Here is a 14,473-nt window from a genome sequence, read left to right on the forward strand (position 1 = left end):
GTCGGACCGTTGTCAGAGTCAGATCGTGTGTATGGGCCTTTACACTAAAATATTAAAATCCACAGGCATCCACGATTGAAGACTAACCTATCTGTAAAGAAGAAATTGCTATACATACCTTTTCTAAAAGTGCTCTGATCCGGTCCCACGCTGAGCTGTGGAGGCGTGTGCAGAGGAGGCAGCAGACGACGGAAGCCCCATAGTAACTCTGAGTGAAGTCACTTCCCATTCATTTCACAGTCGTTGTTGGCTGTCTCCAGCACAGAGCTTCCGCTGATGAAGACTGGACCGGAGCGGCTTCAAAAAAAAGTTTTGTATGTATAGTTACCATATTTATCGGCGTATAACAAAGACTTTTTTCCCTTTAAAAATCAGGGGGAAATCGTGTGTGGTTTATGCCGATATCGCTTTCTTTTACCAACGGGATGGGTGGGGATTGGGCGGGGGTGTCATGCCGGCCGTTCCGTCTCTCCTAGCCCTGGGACAGCCCACCGGCATACTATAAAGATTTAAAAAAGAAATCACTGCGAGTCCCTTGACGTCCTTTGAAGTGTCATAGCCCACAAAGACTTCATTCTCCCTGTTCTTTCTGACCACTCTCCTCCTCCAGCTTCTCCTCCCCCTCAGAGTGTATTTTAAGATTGAAGGAGGAGAGCGGTCCAATGAAAACAGAGGAGAGTGATCATGTGACCAGCCGGAAAGAACAGTAACAGTATGTATGAGAAGGGACTGCCAGTGATTTTTTTTTAAACTTTAGAGTACGCTGGAAGTGCTGTCCCAGGAGACTAAGGGGATCTCCTGGGAGTGCAAGGGGGGTGTGCAATGTAAATGAGCTGTGTACTGTGCAGGGGGGAAATACTGTGTAATGTGAAGGGGAGCTACACAATGTGCGGGGATCTGTGCAATGTGCGGGAAGGGGGCTTTTGGTCTGTGTAATGTGCAGGGGGGGGCTTTGGTCTGTGTAATGTGCAGGGGGGGGGCTTTGGTCTGTGTAATGTGCAGGGGGGGGGCTTTGGTCTGTGTAATGTGCAGGGGAGCTTTGGTCTGTGTAATGTGCAGGGGGGGGCTTTGGAATGTAAAAGGGGCTGTTGAAAGTTTTTTTCCTTAAAGTTCCCTCTTAAAATTCGGGTGTGTGTTATACGCAGATAAATATGTTAGTCTTCGATTGTGAATGTCTGTAGATTTAGAGATTTTAGTGTTAGGATGGACTTCCACTTTAAGGTCTAAGGGGACCTTTGCTAAAACCAATGCATTGGGGTCAGTGGGAAAAATCGCTGGGCCACAAATATAAAGAAGTGTCCCCATGGGATTGCAAGCTCTGAAACCCCTTGTTAAAGCGGAGTTCCACCTAAAAATGGAACTTGCGCTTAATCCACTCCTTCCCCCCTTACATGCTACATTTGGCATGTAATTTTTTTTTGGGGGGGGGGGGTGGGACTTCCTGTTCCATTTCCTCCTTTCACCGAGGGGCTGGTAAGGCGAATAGCTTAATCGCCTTATTGCAGCCCCTCCCTGTTGGCGAGCGCCTGTCCAATCGGACGGCGCCGCGCCACCCACACATGCGCAGTGGGTGCCCGGCCATAAGGCTGAAAGCTGTCACTGCCGGGTGCCCACACTAGGAATGAAAACGCCGTCCGGCGAGGGGGGGCGAGGAGCGGAGCCCCGACCGGCGCGGCGCTGGAACCGTGGAGCAGGTAAGTGTCTGTTTATTAAAAGCCAGCAGCTACACTTTTTGTAGCTGCTGACTTTTAATAAACTTAAAAAAAAGTCTGGAACACCCCTTTAAAGTAAAATAAAACTTGTTTAGCTGTTACCAAAGTCTTTTGTTGCTGGGCAGTTTTTGGCTCTCCTTTTTATCTATTTCAGGTTCCCCTTTCCTGTATCCAGGCAGACTCTCAGCTAACAGCTGTTGCTAAGCAGATTAGATGTTGCACATTACGCTAGGATTGGTTAGGTAGTTTTGAAAGGGAAAACCGGGAACGAATTGGGGCTTTAACCAACCTATATGATTTTCAGCAGTTAGATCTTCAATCAAGACCAACTGTCCCACCCGCCCTGTCCTTAAGCTTAGTACAAACAGGGTGAATGTCATGCAGCATCGGCCGATTCAATAGAAACCGGCCGACATTCGGCCCGCAATTACTGCAGTCTTTCTGACAGAAGCCGGCTTCTTTCGAAGGGACATGGCCGAAAAAAGGTCTGCCAGTCAAATCCCGATCAGCGCTCTGTTCTGGCGGGGGGGCTGCCCCCCTGTCAGAACACAACAGAACAGCAGGGGAGATTGATGTACCAACGTCAGATAGTTAGTACAGTGGCTCCTCGTGAGCCATCAGCAAACTCGAGTAAATCACGGTGTTCCACGGTACCCTAGTTGAGAATTAGCGATCTAAAAAGGGCCCAATAAGTACAGAGTCTTTATTTCCTTTAGCTATAGCTGAAAAATCAACCAAGGGAGTTTACTCCCACTTTAATCTGAGCTTTAGTTAATGAACTAGAGTCACATGTAGCAAGCCACTAATCGTGCTTCTGGATGGAACTACAAACTATATGGTGCACAGACTACTTCTCTGAGAACTTGCGTTTTGGTGCTTGAAAGCACGACACATAATGGCATGCATTTTCATGTTCTTCGACACAAAATCATTCAAAAAATATTACATTCATACATAAATACAACACAGGCATTTAGCGAGCACTGCAATTAGCTGCCTAAGCTGAACATTAAATAAGCACAACAATTAAAAAGCTTAATTTCCACTCAACACTACCTGTAACAACCATGGAGATGTTTGCAGGATATACTCCACTGTTTTGCCACTGTGGCCCTTAAGTGGTTAACCTTTTATATTCTCTGTTCTGTCCTATCTATAAAACCCTGCAAGCAGCACAATCATTGTGTGTGTCAAATAAAAATGATTTTTCCTGGAAGTAGGGTTTATTGAGTGATCAAAAGGAATTATTGATAGAGGATGCCTGAATGAGAATGAATAAATATGAGGAGCAGGGCTTTATAAACAAGGTTTATTGATTAATTAAGCCTCGAGTCTCGTAAAATAAAATACATCCTTGTAAAATTAAATTTGCCTATTCTCCCAGCTAATCTAACTGCTTAAGAATGATATATATTCTGATCATGTACCCTACTAAAAATACATTTTTAAGTGAATATAGAAGGCTCTGACAAAGCGTAGCTGCCTTATCAGTTACTGCGCTTGGGCACTCAACCCCTCTTCAGTAGAGACCACACGATGGGTGCCTTGGTCTTTGCTCATGTGATCTACTGAGGGAGGAAGCCTGGGGCAATGGATTCTTAACTATTAATTTCTAGTATCAAGGATAGTTTTAGACATGCAAAATTGTAGAACAAGTCTACATTGAAGTAAAAAAACAGTGCTGGGAAGGTCATCCTTAGGAGAGCGTCAATTTAGTGTGTATAATGTGGGTTGGCTTCCGATGTAAGTAGTATAAAAGGAAGGTAAGAAGGCCATTCTTTTGTTAACACTTTCTCTGTAAATTCCGCTAGCAAAAATAGGTCATAAAATACCATATTAATTCAAAATTAATAAAAATATAGAAATAGCAAATTACATGAAAGTGAAAAATCCACATGCCATAAATAAAGTTTATGCATAAAGCTGATAAAAGTCCAATACCAAATAGAGTGAATCCAAAATAATTCCAGGATATAAACAGCACAAGAATTTCTATGAGTCCCAAATCGGATGTCAAAGCAGAGGAAACACCACGTGTCCTTTCACCCAACATGTATATATACTTACCAAAACTTGTGTTACTCTGTCCAGAGAAGTCCTACAATGCTTGAGTGAAACCTCACTGCATGGTTCTTCATTGGGCCTCCACGAACAGGTTTTCCATTGTTTAGGGTCCAAAAAAACTAATAAAAACAGAGCACCAGGCTCGCATAGGGTAAAATCTTGGGTGGTACATTAATAAAAACACACTTTATGTTATTTTGTGGCACAAGGCAGATCTCCTTTTTGCCATTGAACCATTGGCATCCCTTCTCGGTGCGGCTTCAGACGTAACAGGTTTGGCAAGAGGAAATATTGAAGAAAAGGTAGCATTATATGCAGACAATATTATTCTATTTTTAATAAACCTTCAGTCCTCTGTGCCAGCGGTCATGAGCTATATGGATGAGTTTGCTAGGTTTTCAGGACTTGCTATTAACAGGGAGAAGTCTGTGCTTCTGCCGTTGGATTCACTTCTGAAGGACTTGCCAGCAATATGCCCACAACTTGTAATTGTTTCCTCTTTTAAATATCTGGTGGGTACCTAAATAATTTGATCAGTTTGTAAGGGAATTCTCTTTGAACCCTAGGTGGTCAGCTGCGACATGGTTTATATGGCAAATTCTCTTCTTCCCGTTTCCTCCAGTCCCAGTACTTGAAAGAATGGTTTAGGCAAGCATAGCTAAAGGCCTAATGTCTGTTACAGGGCACATCTAAAAACTTTTACTGTCCAGATAGAGAAAAATGGGAGTGCAATTTTGGTCCTATCCCTGACCATGTCTGGGTTAGGATTCTTCAGGCTCTTCCTCTTGTATCTCTTTGACCCTCATTTAATTAACACAATTGTATATACTGCACAGGGTGTATAGGACCCCATCATTTTTGTTTAAAATTGGTTTAATAACTCACTCGGCTTGGTCCAGATGTGGCAATCAGGGGTCACTAATGCATCCATTATGGCGACGCCCGAAACTCCAGAGGTATTGGGCAGAGATTGTGGGTACACTAAGGCCGCGTACACACGGTCGAACAAAACTGATGAGAATGGACCGAGGTTCAGTTTCATCGGTCCAAACCGATGGGGTGTATAGCCCATCGGTCTGTTTTCCTTGGGTCAAAAATTTTAAAACATGCTTCAAAATCAAACCGATGGACCGCTGACCGATCGGTCCAAACCGATGGTTAGTACAGAAAAGCATTGGTTCAAAACCTGTGCATGCTCAGAATCAAGTCGACACATGCTTAGAAGCATTGAACTTCGTTTTATTCAGCATGTCGTGTGTTTGACGTCACCGCGTTCTGACCCGATCGGTTTTTGGAATGATGGTGTGTACGCACATCAGACCACTTCAGCGGTGAACCAATGGAAATGGCCCGTCGGAACCATTCTCATCGGTTTGGAACGACCGATGAGTATGCGGCCTTAATGGGATTTTAGATATGAATCTCACAGTGGATCCTCTAATATGTCTACTAGGCTATCTTTATATCTCAGTTCTTAAATCATCAATGTGGTTTACTGTGGTAAGAGCACTCTTTGTAGCACAAAAACAAATTGCCAATAGGTGGACCTCCCCTCATGCGCCGACAATATCCGATTGGATATTTGATCTGAACAGTTCAATTTCCTATGAGAGGCATGTGTTTTTTAGGAGGAATTTACCCAAGGGGTTTGATACTACTCTGGAAATCGTGGCTTGACCACATGGATACGGGATTGAGTTATGAGGTACGATTCTCAAAATGAGGACATATGCGAGAAAGGGAAAGGAAGGGAAAAGGCTTTTTTTCTTTTGTATTGGCTTTATGTTAGAAATATTTATGAGTTGATTTCAATGTAACTTTTTGTATTTGTGTTTATGTTGTTGTGATATAAAAAATAAAATCTGATATAAAAAAAACACAAAAAAAGTGTATAAAACAAGCATGCAATGCAGGACCTGCGCATGCATGGTGACATCACTACTTCCAGTTCCACCCTACGTACGTTTCATCAAAAGTTATGTCATCAGGAGCCTTGACTATTGAAAAAATAAAAGAAGGACTTTGATTTTTACTCAACTGCAGATAAATAATTAATTAGGTTTGGGGCTAATTTACCAACTGGATTATCAGACTCACAGAGAACCCAAAGGTATTTTAATCTCCACTGCCTTCAACAAAGACACATTTAGGTTTACAATTTATTAAGTAAGGGGATAGCAACACGGTCACTTGGTTTTGCATTGGCTGTGATATAAACTGGGACTGCTGGCTGGAAAATATTTAAATCTTACCAGAGGTTATCATTTAGGACATTGCTTGTTTTTAAAGTTTATCTATAGATAAAACTTTTTTTTTTTTTTTTTTAAGTAGGGAATGGGTAAAACTCTATTTGAGATATTATCTGTCCCAAAGGCACAAAATGAAGAGAAAAGGAGTTGTCACCTTTACAAGATTTCCCTCCAGCTCATGTTCTCATGACAAAAAGAAAAATCCTAATTATCTATACACTTATCAGCCATATTATGATCACTGACAGGTAAAGTGAATAACATTGATTATCTCATTATAATGGCACCTTAAAGTAGGTTGGACATATTAGGCAGCAAGTGAACATGTTGTCCCTGACATTGATATGTTAAAAGCAGAAAAAATGAACAAGTAAGGATTTAAGCAACTTTGACAAGGGACAAATTGTAATAGCTGGACGACGCAGTTTCAAAACGGCAGCTCTTGTGGGATGTTCCAGATCTGCCATGTTCAGTACCTAAAAAAAGTGGTCCAAGGAAGAAAAACGGTGAACCAGAGACAAGGTCATGGGCAACCAAGGCTCATTGATGCACATGGGGAGTGAAGGCTAGCCCAGTCTGATCCAATAGAAGAGCTACCATAGCTCGAACTAATGAAAATGTTCATACCGGTTCCGATAGAAAAATGTCACAACACACAGTGCATTGCATTTTGTTGGGTATGGGGCTGTACATTCGCATATTGGTAAGGGTGCCCATGCTGACCTTTGTCCACAGCCAAAAGCGACTACAACACGAGTATCAGTACTGGACAATAGAGCAATGGAAAAAGGTGGCCTGGTCTGATGAATCACATTTTCCTTTACATCATATGGGTGGCCAAGTGTGTGCGTCACTTACCTGGGGAAGAGTTGGCACCAGGATGTATTGTGGGAAGAAGGCAAGCCGGCAGAGGTAGTGATCGGTTACAAGTGACTTGGTGCCAGATACCACAGCATAGCTTCAGAGGTCTATTGGGAGTCCATGCCTCCATGGGTCATGGCTCTTTTGATGGCAACAGGGGGACCTACTCAATATTAGGTGGGTGGTCATGTTATGGCAGGTGGCTATAATGTTATAGCCGATTGGTGCACATTTATATCTTGGTGACAATGATGAGAGAGGATCTACCCAGTCAGAATTACATGCAGCAATAAAACAAATGTTTTTGTTTACACCAATGTTTTTAACATATCAAATATACCACGACACTCTTTTTAAAAAGTTGAAAATGTTGTTTAAAAGGTCTGTTATAGTTCTCAGGTTTCTTTTTTTGTCCTGTGCACACTTCTTATCCTCCACGGATGCCCCCATACTGGTGTAGAGGAAGTAGTGCCATTACTTCTGGTCACATTCTCGGCTCTATGCAAACACAGCCACCCTAGAATAGGAATTCTGCATATGGCAGAAAAAAAACTTGCATTTTTTAGATAAAACAAAGAGACAGAAGGTACATTCTACTTATATTTAGACCTATTGAATTTATTTTATTTGATTAAAAAAAATTGAGTTTAGTGTCACTTTAGCTCTTCCTTACTATTTATTACTACTATTTTACTTTAATAAGATCTGGGTAATTCTGTTTAATTAAATATATCTTTATAGCCTTTGGGGGCTACATAGGGTGATACCCAGATGTGTAAAGACTGTGTTCCTTAAAATAAACCTGTCATTTGAGAAACAGAGAGCCATGGTTGACTAGCTTTTGAAGACGTTATTGATTCAATGGCTTCAGTGCTTGCCAAGTTGCTGACCTAGCACACATGCAGATCAGGAGTTCTGGCTTTCCTTGTAGAGCACGTGCTCTTGGTCCATTATTCAAAGTACTAGGGGCAGAGACAACCAAACATCAGGACATCAGTAATGGCCCACCAGGTATTTCAGGATATGTGTTCCTTGAAGAGTGGCTAAGCAGTATAACAGGGATGAAACTGACAAGGAAATATCGGTCTGACGCACAAAGCCATGTTTTCCTTCTCATCTTCACAAACAACTCTCAGCATTACTAATCCTTTTATAAGTACATGCTGGGCTAAACAGCATTCAGAAAAGCAATAAACTAGGATACATGCTGCGGAGGCACTGAGACAGAGCAGAACAACAAAAGAAACAATGGAAAAATAGTTGTCACAAAATGCTTTCATAAATAAACTTGTCCTGTATTTAGGATTTACATTACTAAAGAGCCAGGCTAAAATTGATGGAAAAACTCCAGCTTTGCATGATATTAGGTTGACTATACATAATGGATGGTGCTTTAGCGAACCTTCTCCTAAAGACTTTGGCTGGTTAAAGACACCATTCTCCTAAAGCAGGGGTCTCCAAACTGTCTAAACAAAAGAATACTTTATTATCCTTTAGGGAGGCCGGACTGTGGCATCAGTGGGTGTAAACATTGCCACATTAGGTATTAGGGGAAAGAATAGTGCCCCATTGTTGGTATCATTGGGAGGAATAGTGCCCCATTATTGGTGTCTGTTGGCAAAAGTGTTTCATATCAGTGGGGGAAATTATTATTATTATTATACAGGATTTATATAGCGCCAACAGTTTGCCCAGCGCTTTACAACATGAGGGCAGACAGTACAGTTACAATACAAATCAATACAGGAGGGATCAGAGGGCCCTGCTCGTTAAAGCTTACATACTAGAAGGGGGGGGGGGGATCAAGTGGAAGAAACGGTAATAACTGGGGGGTGAGCTGAAGGAGAAAATGAAAATACAGTTAGGTGTGGGTAGGATAGGCTTCTCTGAGGAGGAGGGTTTTCAGGGACCGTTTAAAAGCTAATAGAGAAGGAGATAGACGGACAGACTGGGGTAAGGCATTCCATAGGATTGGAGAGACTATGGAAAAGTCCTGGAGGTGAGCATGGGAGGAGGTGACGAGGGAGCTAGAGAACAGGAGGTCTTGAGAAGAATGAAGAGAACGATTAGGTTGGTATTTAGAGACTAGGCTAGTGAGATGTAGCTGGGGGATAAATTGTGGATGGCTTTGTAAGTAGTTGTTAGTATTTTGAATTAAATTTGTTGGGTGAGCGGAAGCCAGTGGAGGGATCGACAGAGAATTAGCAGAAACAGAGCGATTGGTAAGGTGAATGAGTCTGGCAGCAGCATTCATGGTGGATTGATAGGGTGATAGACTATGTAAAGGTAAGCCAATGATGAGGGAGTTGTAGTATTCGAGGCGAGAGATGACCGGAGAGCGAATCAAGAGCTTGTTGTGTCATTGGTTAGAAAGGGACGTATTTTGGAGATGTTGCAGGGGTTGAGGCGGTAAGATTTAGTTCCCCATGAGCCAGATAAAGGCAAACAAAGTGTCAGTTTGGAGACCTCTGTCCTAAAGAGTTTGGAAGTTATACAGGAAAACAAGTTAAGTGCCGGGCTAGTAAAACAATGTAGCAAACCATCCAAATGTCTATTTTCTTCAAAGTGATGACTTGTGTGAGGAGACCCAAGAGAACTTAGGTAGCAGCTGGATACTATGGGGCAAAGGCATGACTTGACGTATGTCGGATAAGTTTATACCTGCCTATCCATGCCTATTTTCAATAAAACAAGACTCTTATTAGAATTTACTTAGTCGACTTGGGATACTGAAGCAGACCAAGGATGAAGAAAATGAGTGAAGCACAAGCAAGGTGCTTGCTCTTATTCAGCGACACATGATCTTTATTTGAATGAACGAACAGCTGTAAGCTGTATGACACACTGGAGCATAATTAATACAATTCAGTATTTTAACACCCTCAATGGCATCAATGTATACATAATGAGCAAATGAGGGTATTGCAACATCTACAAGTGATAATTATTAGAAATACGTTTTAGTTAATAACAAGTTAAAAGTGTGAAAATTAAGTATGGTTATTCATGTTATTTTGTTGCAGCAAGTGTATGTAATCTCAAAACAATACCATTTGATGTTCAACCAGAGCCGATACGGTTACGTCAATGATTTGCATTATAAGCATTTTTCTATTGTTTAATATTAGTTAGCAAAAGAAAAAAGAAGGCAAACTAGAACAGAGTGAAATAGCATCAAGAAAGGGTCATAAGGGATAAGGGATAAGTTCCAGTAGAATAAAAAAAAGGAAAGCGGAAAATAAAAGGTATTTAAAAAAATAAAAAAAAAGGGAAAAAGTGGGGAGGCTCTGAGGGGAAAAGGGAGAGAGAAATGGGTTTAAGGGAAGAGGAGTACTAGAGAAAGGAAATAAAGTGGTAAGACTTAAGTGTTTACTTAGGGGCTTGTTCACACCACTGCGTTGCTTATTTTTTTTCTTTTTTACCTGCTATGTTATTTTGTGTGCTGCAGTATGTAGAGATGCACTACAGCAGGTCAGTATGCACTGTGCAAAAAAATTAAACATGTCTTATTTTTTTTCCCACACACACCAATGCAGCAAGTTGTTATGAACTGAGGGGCTCATTGGATGTCCTACACATACTATGGTTTTCTCAACGTGCAAACCCCATAAATTCTAATTCCATAATTAAAGTGGTTGTAAACCCACTATTTGGACTTTTACCTACAGGTAAGCCTATAACAAGGCTTACCTGTAGGTAAGGAGAATATCTCCTAAACCTGCACGGTTTAGGAGATATTCCCCCCGCAATGCGGGCGGCGCATGCGCAGGGGGGAATCCACGGCTTAAGGACCGGCATCCGCCGGACCCTGACGATTTTAAATCGCACGCGTGCGGGAGTGACGTCATCGCCGCTCCAGCCAATCACAGCTCTGGAGTGGCGATACCCGGAAGACACGCCGGAGCAAGATGATATCCTGCTCGGCGTGGACCAGGTAAGTGGTACACACCTCGTTCCGAGGTAAGTATTTCATAATAGGCTAGTATGCGGTGCATACTAGCCTATTATGCCTTTTGCATTGCAGGTTTGGGAAAAAATAAATAAAGTTTATGCGGTTTACAACCGCTTTAAGAAATGTTTGCCTTCTATTAATAATTTAAGAGCTCCCAGTGATTCTAAATTTATTAGGATTTTTTTATTTATTTTTTTAAAGGCGGTTACATTTTCCACATGTCCAATATCACCCCCTGGTTACCTACATAGTTGTGTGGGGAAATTCTGACCACTTCCACAGTAAAAAAAATACATGCTGCACTAATGAGTGGTGTAAGCTCTTACTTTTTGTAGATCTTGTTTGGAATGTGATTGGTAGAAAAAAGTATAGATGAATTAGTTGCGATATGGAAGTCTGTGAACCTCCAATCCCTCCCACAAACCTCTTTCAAAACCTGGCAGATTGGAGCATGTCCAAAAGATCTGGAATAATATCTTTTTTTTACCTCTACTCTCCTGCCTACATTGAAAATAAAGGGAAAAGGGGAATGAAACACCAAAGGGGTTTACATTACCATGTACAAAGCTTTTATCCTGGTTCTAGTACAGACGTGGTATACAAGTCCCACTTCGTGTGTAAAAGGAAGGAGTGAAAATGTAGCTTCAGGTATGACTGAGGCCTCGTACACACAATAGGTTAAACAGAGGACAACGGTCTAATGGTCCGTTTTCATCGGTCAAAACCGATCGTGTGTGGACCCCATGGCTTTTTTTTAACCGATGGTTAAATAACCTAACTTGCTTTAAATTTAACCGATGGATTTCTAACCGATGGGAAAAAAACGATCAGTAGGCAAAGTCCATGCATGCTCAGAATCAAGTCAACGCATGCTTGGAAGCATCGGACTTCATTTTTTTCAGCACGTCATTGTATTTTACGTCACTGCGTTCTGACAAAATCGTTTTTTTAACCAATGGTGTGTAGGCGCGACGGACCATCAGTCAGCTTTATCGGTTAACCGATGAAAATGGTCCATCAGACTGTTCTCATCGGATGGACCGATCATGTGTACGCGGCCTAACACTCAATACCTGAAAGGGCCATTCCAGCCAAAATGAATATTTGTTTTATAAGTGGAGCTGGATGGGATGGATGTCTTCAATGTGCTGCCAGTCGGAACTCCCAGTCATAACTCTGAACTTTGCTCCTGTCCACCTGGGAGTTTTGTGTGTGCCAGCTTCTTTTGCTATAGTCTCTGTAACAAAGTAAATGAAATAATCCAACAAGTGGGCCCACGTACTGGAACAGCAGGTATGGCAACTTGGGAAATAAAGCACAGATATCTAACTAATTGAGAACACCGATGAGCTCAGGTATGTTCAGACCCTAGTACAAACCCACCTGAGCAATCCTGCCAGGAAGCAACTACACAAAGCCAATCATACGTGGACAAGGAATTCCCTGTAGATGGAGGACCCCCCCCCCCCCCCACCAGTACAATTGTCTTTGCATTTGATTTCCAGAATTTATTAACTTAATTTCATAATTAATGAAAATAATATTGTCAATAAGGCCCCTTTCATTTGGGCATTCCGATCAGGTCCGCCTTTCAGTTTTTCAGGCAGACCTAATCGGAAGGTTTATTCATCCTGTTTATGTCAACAAAAAATATAAAAAACAACAAAAAAAAATGTAAGGGGACTCTGTCCTCCTCCGTTTAAAGGGATTGTAAAGGTAAACGTTTTTTCACCTTAATGCATTCTATGCATTAAGGTGAAAAAACATCCAATACCGGCCCCCCCAGCCCTCCCATTATACTTACCTGAACCCTCGAAAGTCCTGCACTCGCCCCCGACATCCTCTTCACCGCTCAGCCTGGCCGTTTATTGGTTACAGTGGATAGATTGAAAGCAGCGCAGCCATTGGCTTGTGCTACTGTCAATCACATTAAAATAACGCGGCTCATCAGGGGCAGGGGCGAGTGATACAGTGAGCGGCTATGGCCGCCGGCTGTATCGCGGGAGCGTGCCCACGAAAACTCAACGCCATTCGAGCACGCTCGCATGAAGGTATTGAGTCCTTGTGGCGGGGGGGGGGGGAGCAGAGACAGCTGCCGAGGGACCCCAGAAGACCAGGTTCGGGGCCACTCTATGCAAAACGAGCTGCATAGTGGAGGTAAGTATAACATGTTTGTTATTTAAAAAAAATATATATATATATCTTTAGTGATCCTTCAAATGGAGCAGATTGGAGGTAGCTGGGTGCAAACAGATAGAGTCTGTGAGCTGATCCCCTGCTGAGCGGAAGGAAATCTGCCCCATAGGGCAGCACAATGGCCAAGTGGATAGCATCTCTGCCTAGCAGCACTAGGGTCGGTTCGAATCCCAACCATGGCACTAACTGCACAGAGTTTGCATGTTCTCCTTGAGCCTGCGTGGGTTACCTCCGGGTACTCTGGTTTCCTCCCACATTCCAAAGAGCTGCTGGTAGTTTAATTGGCCCTAGTATGTGAATGTATGAATGTGAGTTAGGGACCTGAGATTGTAAGATCCTGATGTGAATATGGAATATATATATATATGTAAAGTGCTGCATAAATTGACAATGCTATATCATTTCCTGTAATAAATGTAAAAGGGGCCTTAGAGTGGTGTAAAAAAATTATCTTTACTGGGTGTCAAATATGCGAAGTAAGCCACTTTCTTTCTTTTTTTTTTTATAATTATAGCTATAATTCATTGGTCACACCAATTTACCATATGCTGTGAAGAGAGCTTTTTAGCAGGGATAACAAAGGCCTGAACACTATTTCAAAAGTCCCTATGTGGTAAAAAGATTGAGAAATCGTATGTAAAATCTAGCAAACACGATAGAATAATAAGGTAAATATTCATATTACAATAAGGGCAATCCTTATTTACCAGCTTTCCTATTTACTGGCTGTTTTTTTCATGCCTCGAGTTCAGTTTTAATTAAATATGTCTCTCAATTAGCTTAAAGGGTTATTTTGATTTGTCAGTAGACACAACATTAAAATTTCTATTTTTACATACAAAAATGCCTGATGAAAATCTTCAGGCATTTGCTTTTGCTATATTTTTTATTACTGTTATTGTTAGCATTCTGTAGCTTTTACTTTCACGAGCACATTGGACTGGGAGCCATCGTTGCCAAAAGGAAAAACAGTTACTTCATCCCTGAGACAATGGCCAAGCGAGGTCACCGGCAGTAGTGCCAACCCCTTTGGCAAGGAATAGGTTAGGATACTGCAGAACAAATGGAAGGAATAAACTTGTTCACAGCATTACACCAGCCAGTTCAGCCATCTTATCGAGACACAGACCTAGATTTTAAAACAAGTGTTATGCACTGTACATGAAAGAGGCACATTTTCTGTTATTTGAAAAGTAGTACAAATTGATCTCTATTATGTTACACATGTTATGTTTATTGCCTTTAAATAATTTTGTCCCCATCTCACGCCAAAGCTAGGGGGAAGCTATGTAGTTCGTCCCACTCTTCTTCATGCTTTAAACTCCATTCATCACATGTACTAAATTCTGCTGGAGTTAGATACACTATGATTATTGGACCAATCTGATGTCCGTTTGTTAAGATTTGCACAAGCTTTGGATTAAAAAGCTTTCTATAGT

General features: G+C 41.7%; 1 protein-coding gene across 4 annotated transcripts in view; it reads right to left on the reverse strand.

Moving 5' to 3' along the window:
* The window catches only part of LOC120927870 (amyloid beta precursor protein), a 344,594-nt gene that overhangs the window by 167,779 nt on the left and 162,342 nt on the right, over positions 1–14,473 (reverse strand). The gene's annotated exons all lie outside the window — the stretch shown is intronic.

The sequence above is a fragment of the Rana temporaria genome, chromosome 2 (genome assembly GCF_905171775.1).
Source record: "Rana temporaria chromosome 2, aRanTem1.1, whole genome shotgun sequence".
NCBI lineage: Eukaryota > Metazoa > Chordata > Amphibia > Anura > Ranidae > Rana > Rana temporaria.